We start from the raw sequence: 14,710 nt of genomic DNA on the forward strand, positions 1-14,710 counted from the left end.
GTGCTTCCTCACCCCAGCTGGCCCTGCAGCAAGTGTTGCCCGCCTGAGTGCCCACCTAGCCTCCCTTCTTCTGGGGCTTCTGGGGTAAGGAGCTCCTGCAGGGCGTGAAGCACTTGCTGTGCAGCCTGTGATTGCTCTTCCAATGTGAGCTGTGTAAGAAACCCACGACCTTGGGGGCACATGGTCTGATAACTAGAAGAACCTCCCCGCCCCCCGACTCAAGTGGCCATCATACATGCAGATATTCAGTGTTACCCAAGAGCAAGGATTGTGAGTTCTAGGTTTGAGAGATCCAGGATACACTGATACATCGATATATCGCTGTGACAGAATAGGGCACAGCACCTCCTCCCCTAATCTCATTCCTTGTAGAGTTCATTTCCATCTGTGCCATCACCAACCAAGGGGAATATGGCCTTTGTCCCATTTCCTCAGGCACTGCCCTTTTGTCCCATCTGTCTCCTGAATCTTGACACAGAGTTCAGGTTAACAGAGTGCAAACAGAGCTGAGGAAATGTGGGGGGAGAAGTACAGTTATTCAGTTAGCTTGTTGAGACACTCTTAGAGGATGGGATATTATGGCAGCCCTCATTAGGCAGTGGCAAGACCAAAGGAGAGGGTACCCTTCACCTGCCATGTTATAGAAGAATTTATGGCAAAACTCTTGCCATGAAGAGTAAGTTGATCACAGATGTTATACTGACCAACTTTGTTGGTAACTGTGCTGAAAGGGTCCTCTGACACTTGGCAGTGGACTCAGCCGGCAAGGAGTCCACTCCCTGTACACCCTGGGCCGGCTTTCTGCCTCCCTGGGCTGTTGTCTGTCTGCTATCTCACTGTGTCAGGTTCTTAACCTGATTATCTTCTGGCCCTCACTTCTTGTTCTGGTCTATTTTTTTTTTCCTTGCCTCCTTTTTCCTTGCCCTCTTCAACTTAAACTTTCTGGTTAAAAAGCAAAACATAACAAATATCAGACTTTCTAACTTTGCATTAGCTAACATTCCCTGCCAAGGCACTGACCCTGAGCACCTGCCAGAAGATAATTTTATTGCCTTTGGTTTCATTATAGATCTCAAAGTGCATGTAATTGGGTGTCTTTTCCCCCAGAATTTGGTTTCTAGTTGTTTATTTAAAAACCAGATAGAAGGAACACCTGGGTGGCTCAGGTGGTTAAGCATCTACCTTCAGCCCAGGTCATGATCCCAGGGTCCTGGGATTGAGCCCTGCATTTGGGCTCCCTGCTTGGCAGGGAGCTTCTCCCTCTGCCACTTGTGCTCTCCTGCTGGTTCACTTGCTCAGTCTCTCAAATGAATAAATAAAATATTTTTTAAAAAACCAGAATTTTCTGATTGAAGTTATTTATAAGCAATTTGATTCTTAAGACTCTTTTTTTAAAAAGATTTTATTTATTTATTTGACAGACAAAGATCACAAGTAGGCAGAGAGGCAGGCAGAGAGAGAGGATGAAGCAGGCTCCCCAACGAGCAGAGAGCTCAATGCGGGGCTCAATCCCAGAATCCCGGGATCATGACGCAAGCTGAAGGCAGAGGCTTTAACCCACTGAGCCACCCAGGCGCCCCAAGACTCCTTTTGATATTACTGAGATCACCATGAACCATGCGCCCTGTGTGACCCATATGTTGAGAGGAGGTGTAAATTGAAGCTTTGAAAAGTTGACATTAAATGTGGGAACTGAAGCAATCAATGCTGGTCAGACTAATAATCTGGTTTTAAATGACTTTTACTTGTGGGGTATATATCATTTACTTGAATTTAGAAGTTTTAGAAAAAGCCACTGTAATTTTTCATGGGTTACTTTGTTATCTTCGGTTACAATTTTGAAGTAAGAGCAAAGAACAGGGGCACCTCAGTTGGTTAAGCATCTGCCTTTGGCTCAGGTCTTGATCTTGGGATCCTGGGATCAAGCCCCACATCAGGCTCCCTGCTCAGTGGGGAGTCTGCTTCTCCCTCTCTTTTTGCCCCTCCCCCGGCTCATTCTCTCTCTCAAATAAATAAAATCTTAAAAAAAAAAAACAGGAAAGAACAGATTGTGTCCATGCCACGTTACATTTATAACTTCAAAAACTGTATTCTCACAGAATTTAGCAAAAAAAAAAAAAAAAAAAATTTTAGAGAAAAGTCCTTCGGAATCTTTCTTCTCTCCCTGTCAGTCTTTAAGCTCTAAGAAACCAACTATGTTTGAACACATTCTTTGACAAAGTAGTTAATATTTCATAATCATTTTTTTGGGATACGAACTATATGGAAGAAAGTTCATGATACCATTCTAATGAAGCCTATTAAACAACTTATTCTTGGGGCACCTGGGTGGCTCAGTGGGTTAAAGCCTCTGACTTCGGCTCAGGTCATGATCCCAGGGTCCTGGGATCGAGCCCCACATCGGGTTTATCAGTGAACATACAAGATTCCTGTGTATAAATTCCTCTACTGGGAACTGAAAATGATGAAAATTAATTTTAAATGAGGGAAATGAAAATCCTTGAATTCTTGCCTTTTCTGTAGGCAAAAAGTAAGCAGTAAGACCCTGAATAATTGACGCTCCTTCTCTGGAATATGAATATTGGGCTCTCCATGGCAAGTATAAACTTCATATTTGTGAATTACTCCAGGGTGTTTGTAGATTACCATAGAGATACAACTAAAGAAAATTACTGCATTACTTTACCAGGGACATTTTAAGACAAGTTAAAATTACATCATAGAACAGAAAGATAGTCCATGTTCATGGATTGGAAGACTTGATAGTATAAAGATGGCGGTACTACCCAAAGTGATCTGCAGATTCAGTGCAATCTCTACCAAAATCCTGATAGTCTTTTTTGCAGAAATGGAGAAGTTGATCCTAAAATTCAGATGGAATTGCAAGGGACTCTGAATAGTCAAAATAGTCTTAAAAAAGAAAGATGATGGAGGAATAAAACTTCAAATGTTAAATTTTTAAAAAGCTACAGTAGTCAAAATGGGGGTGCTGCCATAAGGATAGACCTATCTATTAATGGCATTGAACTATAAATGAACCCATACATCTATCATCAATTGTGTTTTGATGAGGGTACTAAGACCATCAATGGGGGAAGGGATAATCTCTTCAACTAATAGTGCTGGGACACTTGGACCTTGACATGCTAAATAATGAAGTTGGATCCCAGCCTCACACTATATACTACAAGTAACTGAAAATGGATCAAAGACCCAATTGTAACAGCCAAAACTCTTAGAAGAAGACATAAGGGTAAGTCTTCATGACTTTGAATTTGGTAATTGATTCTTAGAAAGGCACCAAAAGCACAAGCAGCAAAAGAAAAAATATAGCTAAATTGGACTCCATCAAAATTTAAAACTTTTGTGCATCAAAGGATACTATTAAGAAAGTGGCAAGAAAATCTAGAGAATTGGAGAGGACATTTGCAAATCCGATGAGGGCCCTAGTATTCATAATATATTAAAAACTCTTACAATTCAGCAATAAAAACCCAATTAAAATATGGACAAAGACTTGATTGGACAGTTCTCCAAAGAAGATAGAAAAATGGCCAACATACCTATGAAAAGATGTTCAACATCATTGGACAGTAGAGAAATGCAAATAAAAAACTACAGTGTGGTATCACTCCGTGCTTACAAGGATGGCTGTGATAAACAGAAAATAAGTGTTGGTGAGGGTGTGAAAGAATTGGAACCCTCAGGCTTTGTTGGTGAGAAGGGAAAATGATGTAGTCACTATGAAAAACAGTTTGGCAATTCCTCAAAAAGTTCAACATAGAATTACTATATAGCCCAGCAATTCTACTTCTAGGTATAGGTACCAAGTAGTTGAAGATCTATATTCAAACAAATACTTGTACACAAATGTTCATAGTCGCACTATCCACAGTAGGGAAAGGTGAAAACAACCCAAATGTCCATCAGTGGAAGAATGAACAAAATGTGATATATCCATACAGTGGGATATTTTTCAGTCTTAAAAAGGAATGAAGTACTGATACATGCTACAATACAGAAGAACCTCAAAATATCATGCTAGGGACGCCTGGGTGGCTCAGTTGGTTAAGTATCTGCCTTTGGCTCAGGTCACGATCCCAGAGTCCAGGGATCGAGTCCCCTGTTGGGCTCCCTGCTCGGACTCTCTCTCTCCCTCTCTCTCTCTCTTTCTCTGACAAATAAAATCTTAAAAAAAAAAATTTTTTTTAAATCATGCTAAGTAAAAGACGGATATAAAAGGTCACCTTTCATATGATTTACGTTTTTCTGAAATACCCAGAATAGGTAAATCCATAGGGACATAAAGCATAGTAGTGGTTGCTGGGGCTGAAGCAGGGGGGTGGCAGTGGCTACTTAATGAGTACGAGGTTTCATTTTGGGGTGACTGAAATGTTTTGGAACTAGGTAGAGGTGATAGTTGCACAATATTGTGAATATACTAAATGCCAGTGAATTGCTCACTTTAAAATCGTTGATTTTATGTTATGTGAATTTTTTTTAAATGACGTCATATCATTTTTATGATCTCATAAATAACGGTGGCTTTGCTGTCATAGTTACCTGGTGACTGTTGGAACCCATGTGCTTTACGGCGTTTGTCCACTAGGGAAGTTCCTTCCAGCTGTGGGCAGGAAAACTTGAAGATGGATGATCCCAAGTGGGTTTCCTTCTAAAATAACAATTAAGAAATACAGTTTTGCTTTTCCATTTTTATTTGTGGAAGCTGGTAAAACTCCTAGAATGGGCCCTGGGTGGTTTTAAAATATGATATGGACTAATGTTGGTTAGTTTCTTCATTTAACTTGAAAAATTGTGTTTAAAATAACTATATTATTTGGATATGGAACAGCTTTTGGTTTTATGAAGATTAAGAGCAATTTTAAAAGAGGAGTGCCTGGGCAGCTCAGTCGGTTGTCTCCTTTCAGCTTGGGTCATGATCCCAGGGTCCTGAGCTCTGCTCTGGCTCCCTGCTCGGGGGGATTCTGCTTCGCCCTCTCCCTTTGATCCTCTCCCCTGCTCCTGCGCTTGCTTAATCTCTCCTCCCTCTCAAATGAATAATAATAATAAAAAGAATTTAAACTATATACATGCAATTGCAATAAGATTTTTCTAGTGGTTTGCCACACTGCACTGCTAGAGATTTTTGTGACAATTTCTGAAACCATCAACCATCACATAATGCTTTATTGTCAGTGGAATTGGTGTCGGGCATAAGAAAGTTCTGTTTTCAGATCAAGCAGAGCTTGTGCAAAAACTAAAAATCTGAGTTTCTTATTTTGTAACTTCTTTGTTTTTTGAATGAAGGAATTTAGGTTAGATTTTGGCGAAATATCTGGCATGGAGAAGAGTTCTCAGAAATGTAGAAGTGCTTTGTCAATGATCGTGATGTTTTTCTTTATAATGAAATTGGTGCTTCTGTCCCATAGTTCTGCTTCTGCCCCTGTGTTGTTTGTGGGTTGTTTCTCCAGCAGATGTATTTATGCTTGTTGTCTTGCACACTCCCACCTGATTCCTTATAAGATCCAGAGTGCGCCGTCCAGCTAAGAGTTTGTAGACATGAAGCAAACAAAGCGAACTGATTTGTAGTGGATTGAATCCAGGGCTTTTGGCATCATTAGCATCGTGTCCCACTCAGCTGAACTAGAGTGTGAGAGAAAAAATGCTTTGGCTGAGCCAGGGCTTCACAATTTCAAAATGAGAAAGGGATCTGGTAAGCACAGCAAAGTACCTGGAGTAAATATAATATGCTGAAGATGTGGGTAAGTGTGAGTGTTTGGCTTATAATAATTATTGCTTTTGACTTCCACAAAATTAGGAAGATCTCCTTTTTGTTATGTTCACTGGATAATGCTTAATTTTTTTAAAAAAGATTTTGTTTATTTATTTGAGGGAGAGAGTAAGTGAGAGCACGAGAGGAGAGAAGGTCAGAGGGAGAAGCAGACTCCCTGTGGAGCTGGGAGCCTGATGCGAGACTCGATCCCGGGACTCCAGGATCATAACCTGAGCCAAAGGCAGTCGCTTAACCAACTGAGCCACCCGGGTGCCATGGATAATGTTTTAAAATAAAAGATCAGTTTTTAAGTTGTGTAGAATTCAAAGTTAAGTTTTTCAGTCAATTATTAATTAGGAAAATTTTCCCACAAGAGTGAATTTAACTGGAATTGGTGCTGTTCTCCCATGACAAGCAGTAGAAGAAAACGAGGTATGCTTCGTTTTCTTATGCTTACTGTGGGTTTCTGTTTGCCCAGGGACCCCGCCTTTGAACAGCAGCCTAGTGCATTTCCTTGCACAATTTACTTAACCTTTCCATGCCTTAGTTTCCTCACCTTGGGGATTAGAGTAATGGAATCTATTGCATATGGATGTTATAAAGAATGAATGAGTTAATATAGTCAGAGCTCTTAGAACAGTACCTGACACAGAGTAGAAGCTTGAGATGTGAACGTTAAAGACGGAAGAATAATGGTGAAGGATGAACGGGAGCTGCTTTGGTGAGGGAGGACTTATTTGCATGCACAGACACTTCTAGTCCTGACCCTTTCTTGTGTGCCAGTGGACTGCTCTGTCCGAAGTTCTGAGAGCCTCTGGTACGCTCACTTTAGGGCCACCTTCCTGCTAATGGGCATCTCAACCAAAGAGAATGCTTTGGGGGAAAAAAGAAGTAACTCAAAAGCAGTGGTTTTTCAACTGTTTCCCAAGAAATTTTAACATTGCATGCAGCGTCTCTCGTGGTTTGTTGAAAACACATAGTCATTGTCTCATGCATTTGCCGAGAGTTACTGTTTTTTTTTTTTAATTTTTATTTTTTTTTTAATTTTATTTTTTATAAACATATATTTTTTTCCCCAGGGGTACAGGTCTGTGAATCGCCAGGTTTACACACTTCACAGCACTCACCATAGCACATACCCTCCCCAATGTCCATAATAACCCCACCCCCCCAGCCCCCCTCCCCCCAGCAACCCTCAGTTTGTTTTGTGAGATTAAGAGTCACTTATGGTTTATCTCCCTCCCAATCTCATCTTGCTTCATTTACTCTTCTCCTACCCCCTTAACCCCCATGTTGCATCTCCTCTCCCTCATATCAGGGAGATCATATGGTAGTTGTCTTTCTCCGATTGACTTATTTCGCTAAGCATGATACCCTCTAGTTCCATCCACGTCGTCGCAAATGGCAAGATTTCATTTCTTTTGATGGCTGCATAGTATTCCATTGTGTATATATACCACATCTTCTTTATCCATTCGTCTGTTGATGGACATCGAGGTTCTTTCCATAGTTTGGCTATTGTGGACATTGCTGCTATAAACATTCGGGTGCATGTGCCCCTTCAGATCACTACATTTGTATCTTTAGGGTAAATACCCAGCAGTGCAATTGCTGGGTCATAGGGTAGTTCTATTTTCAACATTTTGAGGAACCTCCAGAGAGTTACTGTTTACCCATCGTTGATGCTGGGAAGAGTGGGACGACATCAGGGTAAGAGTCAGAGACAAAGATGGTGATAACATGTTTCCTCGGCCTGGAACTCACAGTCCAGACCATTTTTTTGTACCACTAGAATCCATGCCAAGAAAGCCCCAGGGCTTTGAATGGAAGAATATCAGAAAGCAACCCATTTTTAATGGTGTGCTTTCTTGGAGTTGTAAGGCCACACATAGGTTAATTTTCTCATCTCTGTTAAGCCATCTCATATGTGGCTAGAAAGAGGGACAGGGAAACTCACTGGTGTAAAGAGTGTTAAAATTACTCATTTTATGAATCATCTTATTCTGATCTATTATCAGAGAGAATTGAGTTTGTCTTATTTCCACTCATTATTTTTTCAGTTTCTACTAGCATTTTTATAGTTTCAAATTGCTAGTTTGTATTTGTGCAGTCCCTTTTTACTCTCCTTCCTCTCCGCCCCCGGCCTTGGTTTTCCTGTTTGTGTGAAGTTGTGGTGGAAATGAATTAGGAAAGGAGATTTGACGAACATGGATAACTTCACTTCCTAGAAGGTGCTTTATCTCTTCTCATAAAGTAATGGTTTGCTGCTTCTTTCTCAGGACTGAACTGCAGCTACAGAAGCAACAAGTGGACCTTTCAAGATGCATATTGGGCTGCGAGAAATGAAGGGAGACACTGGAGAGACCAATGAAGGAAGGAAGAAGCATGTTTCCTGGGTAAATAGTATGCTTCTGGATTTTAACAAGTTTAACAAGTTTCTTGCCATATCGGTTACCAGACTTTGCAACACCTAAGTCTCCGGAGCTATATTTAGTCTTTGCATTGTTGTTAAACATTCTTTATTTTCTCCTCCCTCCATTTTCATTGCTGAGCTCTTTGGTCAAATGATTCTTCTTTTTATTGATGAATCCAAAAATCTGCATTGAATATACAATTTAGGTGTTTTCTTAGATCACTTGATAGGAACTTCTTATATCTTAGGCTGACTGCTGGCTATACAAAAGTTGAGTTGTGTATCGTGTCTTTGTAATGTGCGGGTTTAGTCCGAGGCCAGCTTTTAGTCTGGGTGCGAGACTTAAACTTCCATTTCATTAAATGACGGACTTGAAAAACTAGAACACTACTTTGAATACCAGTTATCCAAGCCATGCACTCAGGCTGCCCTCTGGAATAGGAGACATTTTTCAATGCTAATGTAATAACTAAAGACAAAGCAGACCGGCAAATAATCAGTGTAAGTAGACCTGGCCTTCACTTGCTGAAGTACATGTGCCCTACTTAAGGTTTTTGGGGGTCATTTATTTATTTGAGTTGTGAACTCGGTATACTGAGTTCAGAATACATTCTCTTATTAAGCCACTCAACTTGTGCTCAGACTTCGGGGTTTTGTTGTTGTTGCTGCTGTTGTTAAAGCTTTTTAAGTAAAGGAAATCTATTGCATTATTTTTCATATAAAGTTAAGAGTTTTTCTTCAATGTACTGGCTAGAAATTTTTGGAAAGAGAGGGGGAAGAAATGGAGTCAGAGCCGTTGACAGTGCATCATGCTGGAAGTTCTGTGTGCGTCACCCTGACTTAGACAACTCTGTGGCAGCAACCACTTCTCCACAAGTCTGGGGCCATGCAGTCCGCAGATATGTTTCTACTGTTATAGCTTCTGGAACTTCCTACCTCATGGTGAATTGCCTCAGGGCTACTGTTAGATATATACCTTCCAGCGTGCTCATTCTTTAACTTTGAGTTGTAGACTGAATAAAAACCGTTGAGTGGCCTTGTATCTGAATCCTCTAAACTAGAAGTGGCATAAAACAAGCTTATTCACAAGTGAACTTTATGCACATTTTCTAGTGCTCACCTTCATGCCAGCTGTTCTCGTCACACCGGTCGCCTTGCTCTCCCAGTCAGCCCAGAAGTGCTCCTGCCCCAAATCTTCTCTTCTCAGGGGGGCTCAGTCGGTTAAGTGTCTGACTCTTGATTTCAGCTCAGGTCATGATCTCGGGGTTGTGGGATCAGGCCCCGCGTTGGGCTCCGTGTGGAGTCTGTTTGACATTCTCTCTCTCCCTCTCCTCCTGCCTCTCCCCGCTCTTTGCACTTGCTCTCTCTCTAAAATAAATAAATAAAATCTTTAAAAAAATCTTTTCTGGGGCACCTGGGTGCCTCACTCAGTTAAATATCTGGCTCCGGCTCGGGTCATGATCTCAGGGTCCTGGGATCGAGCCCTGCATGGGCTCTCTGCTCAGCGGGGAGCCTGCTTCTCCTTCACCTGCTCCCCCTGCTCATGCTTGCGCACACTCTCCCTCTCTTTTTCTCTCTCTGCCAAATAAATACATAAAATCTTAAAAAAAAAAATCTTTTCCTCTCAGATAGCTGCATGGCTCCTGCCCTCTTTCTCCTTTAGGTTTCTGCTGAGGGGACAAAGTTAATAGGAAGGGCAAAGCCAAATTGGAATCACCAGAATTCTCTGTTAGTCTCTGTGCTTACTACCTGGTAACACTGAGCCATCTTGTCTCGCTCCAGCTGAGCTCATCTGTCCCACTCCTCTCCTACCTATCAAGTACGATGTTTTCTTTATTCTACACATCATGCTTTTTCTAGTTCACCTTTAAGATCTTTTAAAATTGACCTTTCACTTTTAAAGGCACATACATTTGACTCCGCAATTGCATTTCTAGGAATTTATCTCACATCTAACCTCATACAGTTACGCAGGTAATGCTGTTCCGCCTCAGCCTCTCTTGAATCCCCATACATGCTTCCTGTCCTCAGTAGCCCTTGAGCAGAGACTGACTACCTCTTACTGCCATTATTTCACTGTGGCCAGGGGTCATGTCCCTTTCCAATAAAACTTAGGAAACTGCCCGCTTCTTTGCCTAAATTGCAGTGTATTGGAGACATTTGCACAATAGCTAATTATATCCCCTTGCAGGTTTCTTCTTTTGAACTCCTGTTCCCTTACACCAATCTTTGTCTTCCCATTCACAAATATCTCAAACGGTTACACTTTCTGCACTGTATTTTTTAGATATTTAGATAACTAAACATATACACATGTGCTGGTGGTAACTCTCCTTGGCTGCACACTAGAATAATCTCAGAAGCTTTATAAAATACTAATGCCTGGTCACACCCCCGGGGATTCTGAGACAGTTTGTCTAGGGTGAGGCACAGCATCAGAATTTTATTTGTTTTTTATTTTTTAAATAATTTTTTAAAATTCTGGTATAATTAACTTGCAGTATTATATTAGTTTCCGGTGTATGCTACAGTGATTCAGCATTTCTGTACATTACTCAGTGACGATCATGATAAGTACTCTTAAATCCCCCTCACCCATCCCCCTCCCCGTCTCCCCTCTGGTAACCATCTGTTCTTTTATAGTTAAGAGTCTGTTTTTTGTCCCTCTTTTTCTTTGTCCATTTGTTTTGTTTCTTAAATTGCATATATGGGTGAAATCATATGGTATTGGCCTTTCTCTGACTTACTTCACTTTGCATCATACCCTCTCGATCTGTTCATGTTGTTGCAAATGGCACCTCTAGAATTTTACATTTTAAATAGAAAATCCATTTATTTAGGTGTTTTTTTTTTTTTTAAGTTGGCACTATGCGCTATGTGGAGCCCAACATGGGGCTTGAACCCACGACTCTGATATCAAGGGTCAGATGCTTAACTGACTGAGCCACCCAGGTGCCCATCCAAATTTAATTAACACAAGCTACCTCCCCTACAATTTTATTGCCTTTCTTTATTTTCAGTTGTTCCAACTTCATGCATTTCTTTTTTTTTTTAATTAAATTTACCATAGTATCACTTTTAGTCTCTTCACAGAAACTTGTAATAGAAACATAAAACTTTTAAAGAGGAAGAGGCAGTGAAAAATCAGTTTCCTGCTCCTGTTCCACAGGCAGGCACTTACCTCTCCTAAGCAGCAACTCCTATCTGTTTCTTGAGGTTCCTTCCAAAGTATTTGTTTTTTGCTTTCAAAATAACTAACTCCTTTCTTTAAAAAAAAAAAAAAAAAGTTTCTCTTGTTTTTTTTGGTTGTTTCTCAATGTTACTAGTTGTGTGCTTAGTTTTTACTTTTTTTTCTTGACAAAACTCAAAGCAATGTTTGTCTTCTGTTCTTTTCATTATCCATGATACTTTATGTGGTGATTTTGTAACAATTTCTAACTTCTTTATTGTCATTTCAGAGCTTATCTCTTCCAAGCAGAATATTGTTGGATTTTGTCTTCTGTTCAACCAATCTTGAAGATTCTATGACTTACATCTAAATTCATCCTCTTTAATTCATGGTTGTTGTTGCATTTGTTCTATTTTCTGTATGTAACTTGTTTCTTGATTTTTATATTTCTTAGTTGTCTCTTTTCTGTTACACCTTCAGTTTTGGGGAAATGTTTTTCTTTCCTTTCAACTTTTGAACAAATTTTAAAGGTGAACAATCTTTCGAGTTTTCTTAGTGCCAGAAATAACATTTGTTTCTATATTTATTTACTATGATCAAAGCAAAAGCAGGAACTTTCCTTTCCTTCCATATAAGGAAACTCAGTTTCTCCCTGTTTTGGCATCCCCTTTCTCTATTCCTTATCTACCCCCTTGTTTTTTTCTTGCACACTTTGCATTTGTTCTGTGAGGTGTACTCATTCTTCTGGGCTTCAGCCTGGTACTCAGAAGTATTTTGCTATTCCTGCATTCATTTAGTTAATGACCACTGAGGCGTCACTCGGAGCTGGATGGATGCTGAGGTAGGCATCCTGGGAGCTGCTGCTACTGTACCAGTAGAGCTTTGTGAGATAGAGGATAAAGCAAAAGGGCTAGGGCCTGAAGGTGCCCACATTTGTTGCCCGAGTTCGTCAAAGCCTGGCTGGAGATGAGACTGAAAAAAGGGATGTCGGGCCACATTGTGAAGCGCCTCAAGTGTTTGACCAACAAGTTTCCATTTGGATCCTGTGGGCTGTGTCCCAGAGGCTTTAAAGCAGGGGAGCGCCATGCTCAGGTTTGTGTTCAGGAAGGTCTCTGGCTGTGGTGTGAAGTGTGGACGGCAGGAAGTCAGTGAAGCTGCTCTGGCAGCCGTCCAGGTAAGCGGTGGCGGGAACTCGAGCAAGGTTGTAGCAGTGGTGATGGAGAAGAGAACATGCCGTGTTTTGAAGCAGTGTCTAAAAATGCTAGTGTCTCGCTCAGGTGAGACTGGGAATGAGAGGCTGACCGAGAGGGGTTTTTTGGTTTGTTTTAGGGAAAGTGATAGCAGATGGTGGAAATATTGACCAACTTCTGGGGCGGGTAAACGGCGCCGAGGGGATTGCAGAGACTCATTTGGGAAGAGACAAAAAAGAGTCTGTTTTGGGATTTGTTGAACTCAAGAAACCCTGAAGAGATCTAGGGAAACATATCCAGGGGCAGTTGGAAACATGGGTCAGAAAGTCAGGGGTAGGTTGTGAGGGCTGGAGATAAAGGGGTGGGACATGCTTGCTCCAAGGATGTCAGAATCATGAGAATAGACCTAAAGCCACAGGTAGAACATGTAAACGGGAAGTAGAAGGGCTTAACATGGTCTCTGGGCAAAGACTGGTTCTTTAGGTGCAGGAAATTGAGACGTACTAAGCACTCTAGTACATGTCCCACACAGGGTGCCAAGAGCTTTTTCAGGTGACTTCCTTTATCTTCTCTATAGCTTGTATATGGAAATTGTTGCTACTCTACTTGGCCAGAAAACTAAGACTCCATGGCATCATTACTAAGCTAGTAAATGGGATTGCAGATAGACCAGAATGCCAAATTTATGCTAGAGGAAGAGGTAGAGGAGAAGTAGAAAAGAGCCATGCGGAAGAGATGATTTTCTACAAAGGCAGTGGCCAGCAATGGCCACCCAGAGGTCCAGCAGGATAAGAAGAAGCCAAGCCACTGGTTTTCTCAATTAGAGAACTGGTAGCAATGTGAGCCGGCCCAGTTCCCACAGAGTTCCTAAGTCAGCTCACACTGGAGTCAGGAGGGGCTGAGGAGATGCAGGTGGCTGTTGAGTACAGTTTTTGGAGATGGCTCAGTGGCACAGGATTGACAGGACACCTGGTCTGCAGGGTGGCATCATTTTGTTTGTTTACAGGTGACAGCTTGAAGTATTTTGATTTGCTCATCTTTTTTTTTTCCCCCCGCCTTTGAGGTGTTGTATCTTACATCGCCTTGTTTCTGGGCTTCTGCTACCAAAAAAAAAAAAAAAAAAAAAAAAAATCAAGACTCTGCTAGACTCCCTGTCATATAATCTGCTTGTTCAGCTTGTTTTCTTGGAGTTCTTTTTTTCCTCTTTCCTTCTGCACATTGCTCTCAGATATTTCCAGGCTGTGTCTTAGTGACCCTCTTTGATCACTAATTATGTGAGATCCTGGGAATTCCTCCTTGTTTCTTCTCTGAGGTCTCTCCAGTCTGGAAGTGGCTTCCTCCTGTCATTTGAATCTTTTGTTCAATTCAGCTTTGTCCCGAACTCTAATTCATGGCCTGTGCCTCTCTTCTGGGTGATAATTTGTTCTTGTACTCTTTGGCAACAGGAGCACCTAGTGCTAAGAGCATGTGCTCCGGAACTAGGCTCTACCAGCTACTAGCTAGCTGAGTGCCCTTGGGAGTTACTTCGACTTTTTGTGCCTTAGTTTCTTCCCCCATAACTGGAGGCAATAATAATAGCTTCTGCCACGGGTCGTGAGGAGGAGTAAATGAGCTAGAGCGTTTGCAGTGCTCGGATGGACGGTGTCCGCAGCAGGTCGTGTGCTCTCTGCTTGTTAGCTGCTCTCATTACTGTTGCTGCTGTCCTTGGGGAAGACAGGACAGATGACCTTTTCCTGATTGTCATTTGGACCACACAAATAAGTGATAAATTTATACACTATTGGAGCCTTACTTGAAAAACTAGAAAGAGGTAAATTCTGGGAGCTAGGTAGCGTTTCCCCAAGTTTTTAAGGAATTCAGCAATGAACAACTTTAACCTTGGTCCAGATGTGGCATCTGGAGCTGCAGATGTCCACTCTGTGACCTCACCCTCCCCATGGCAGTGTTGGATTGCTCTCACTTAAATACAGGCTATAAAATTTTTATTTCTACCTTACTGAAGAGTTCTTCCAAACAAATTCTTATTTAATTTTGCTTACCCCAGCAGCAAATAACAGATGCTGGCCAACCAGCGCCTAAGAGCGAGTGACTTGCCTGAAGTCCCTGGTGGGGTTGGGATTTTAGTCCATGGTATCTGACTTCAGTGGTATTAAAATGGAAACATT

General features: G+C 41.4%; 1 long non-coding RNA gene across 1 annotated transcript in view; it reads left to right on the forward strand.

The window, feature by feature from the left end:
* LOC116855633 overlaps positions 1 to 14,710 on the forward strand; it is a 96,140-nt gene that overhangs the window by 34,306 nt on the left and 47,124 nt on the right. The window contains exon 2 of the long non-coding RNA XR_004380409.1: positions 8,053 to 8,169. This is a non-coding gene — a long non-coding RNA (uncharacterized LOC116855633). The remainder of the gene's footprint in view (positions 1 to 8,052; positions 8,170 to 14,710) is intronic.

Source organism: Lontra canadensis, unplaced genomic scaffold (assembly GCF_010015895.1).
Source record: "Lontra canadensis isolate GAN:19392208 unplaced genomic scaffold, GSC_riverotter_1.0 scaffold105, whole genome shotgun sequence".
In the NCBI taxonomy this organism is placed as follows: domain Eukaryota; kingdom Metazoa; phylum Chordata; class Mammalia; order Carnivora; family Mustelidae; genus Lontra; species Lontra canadensis.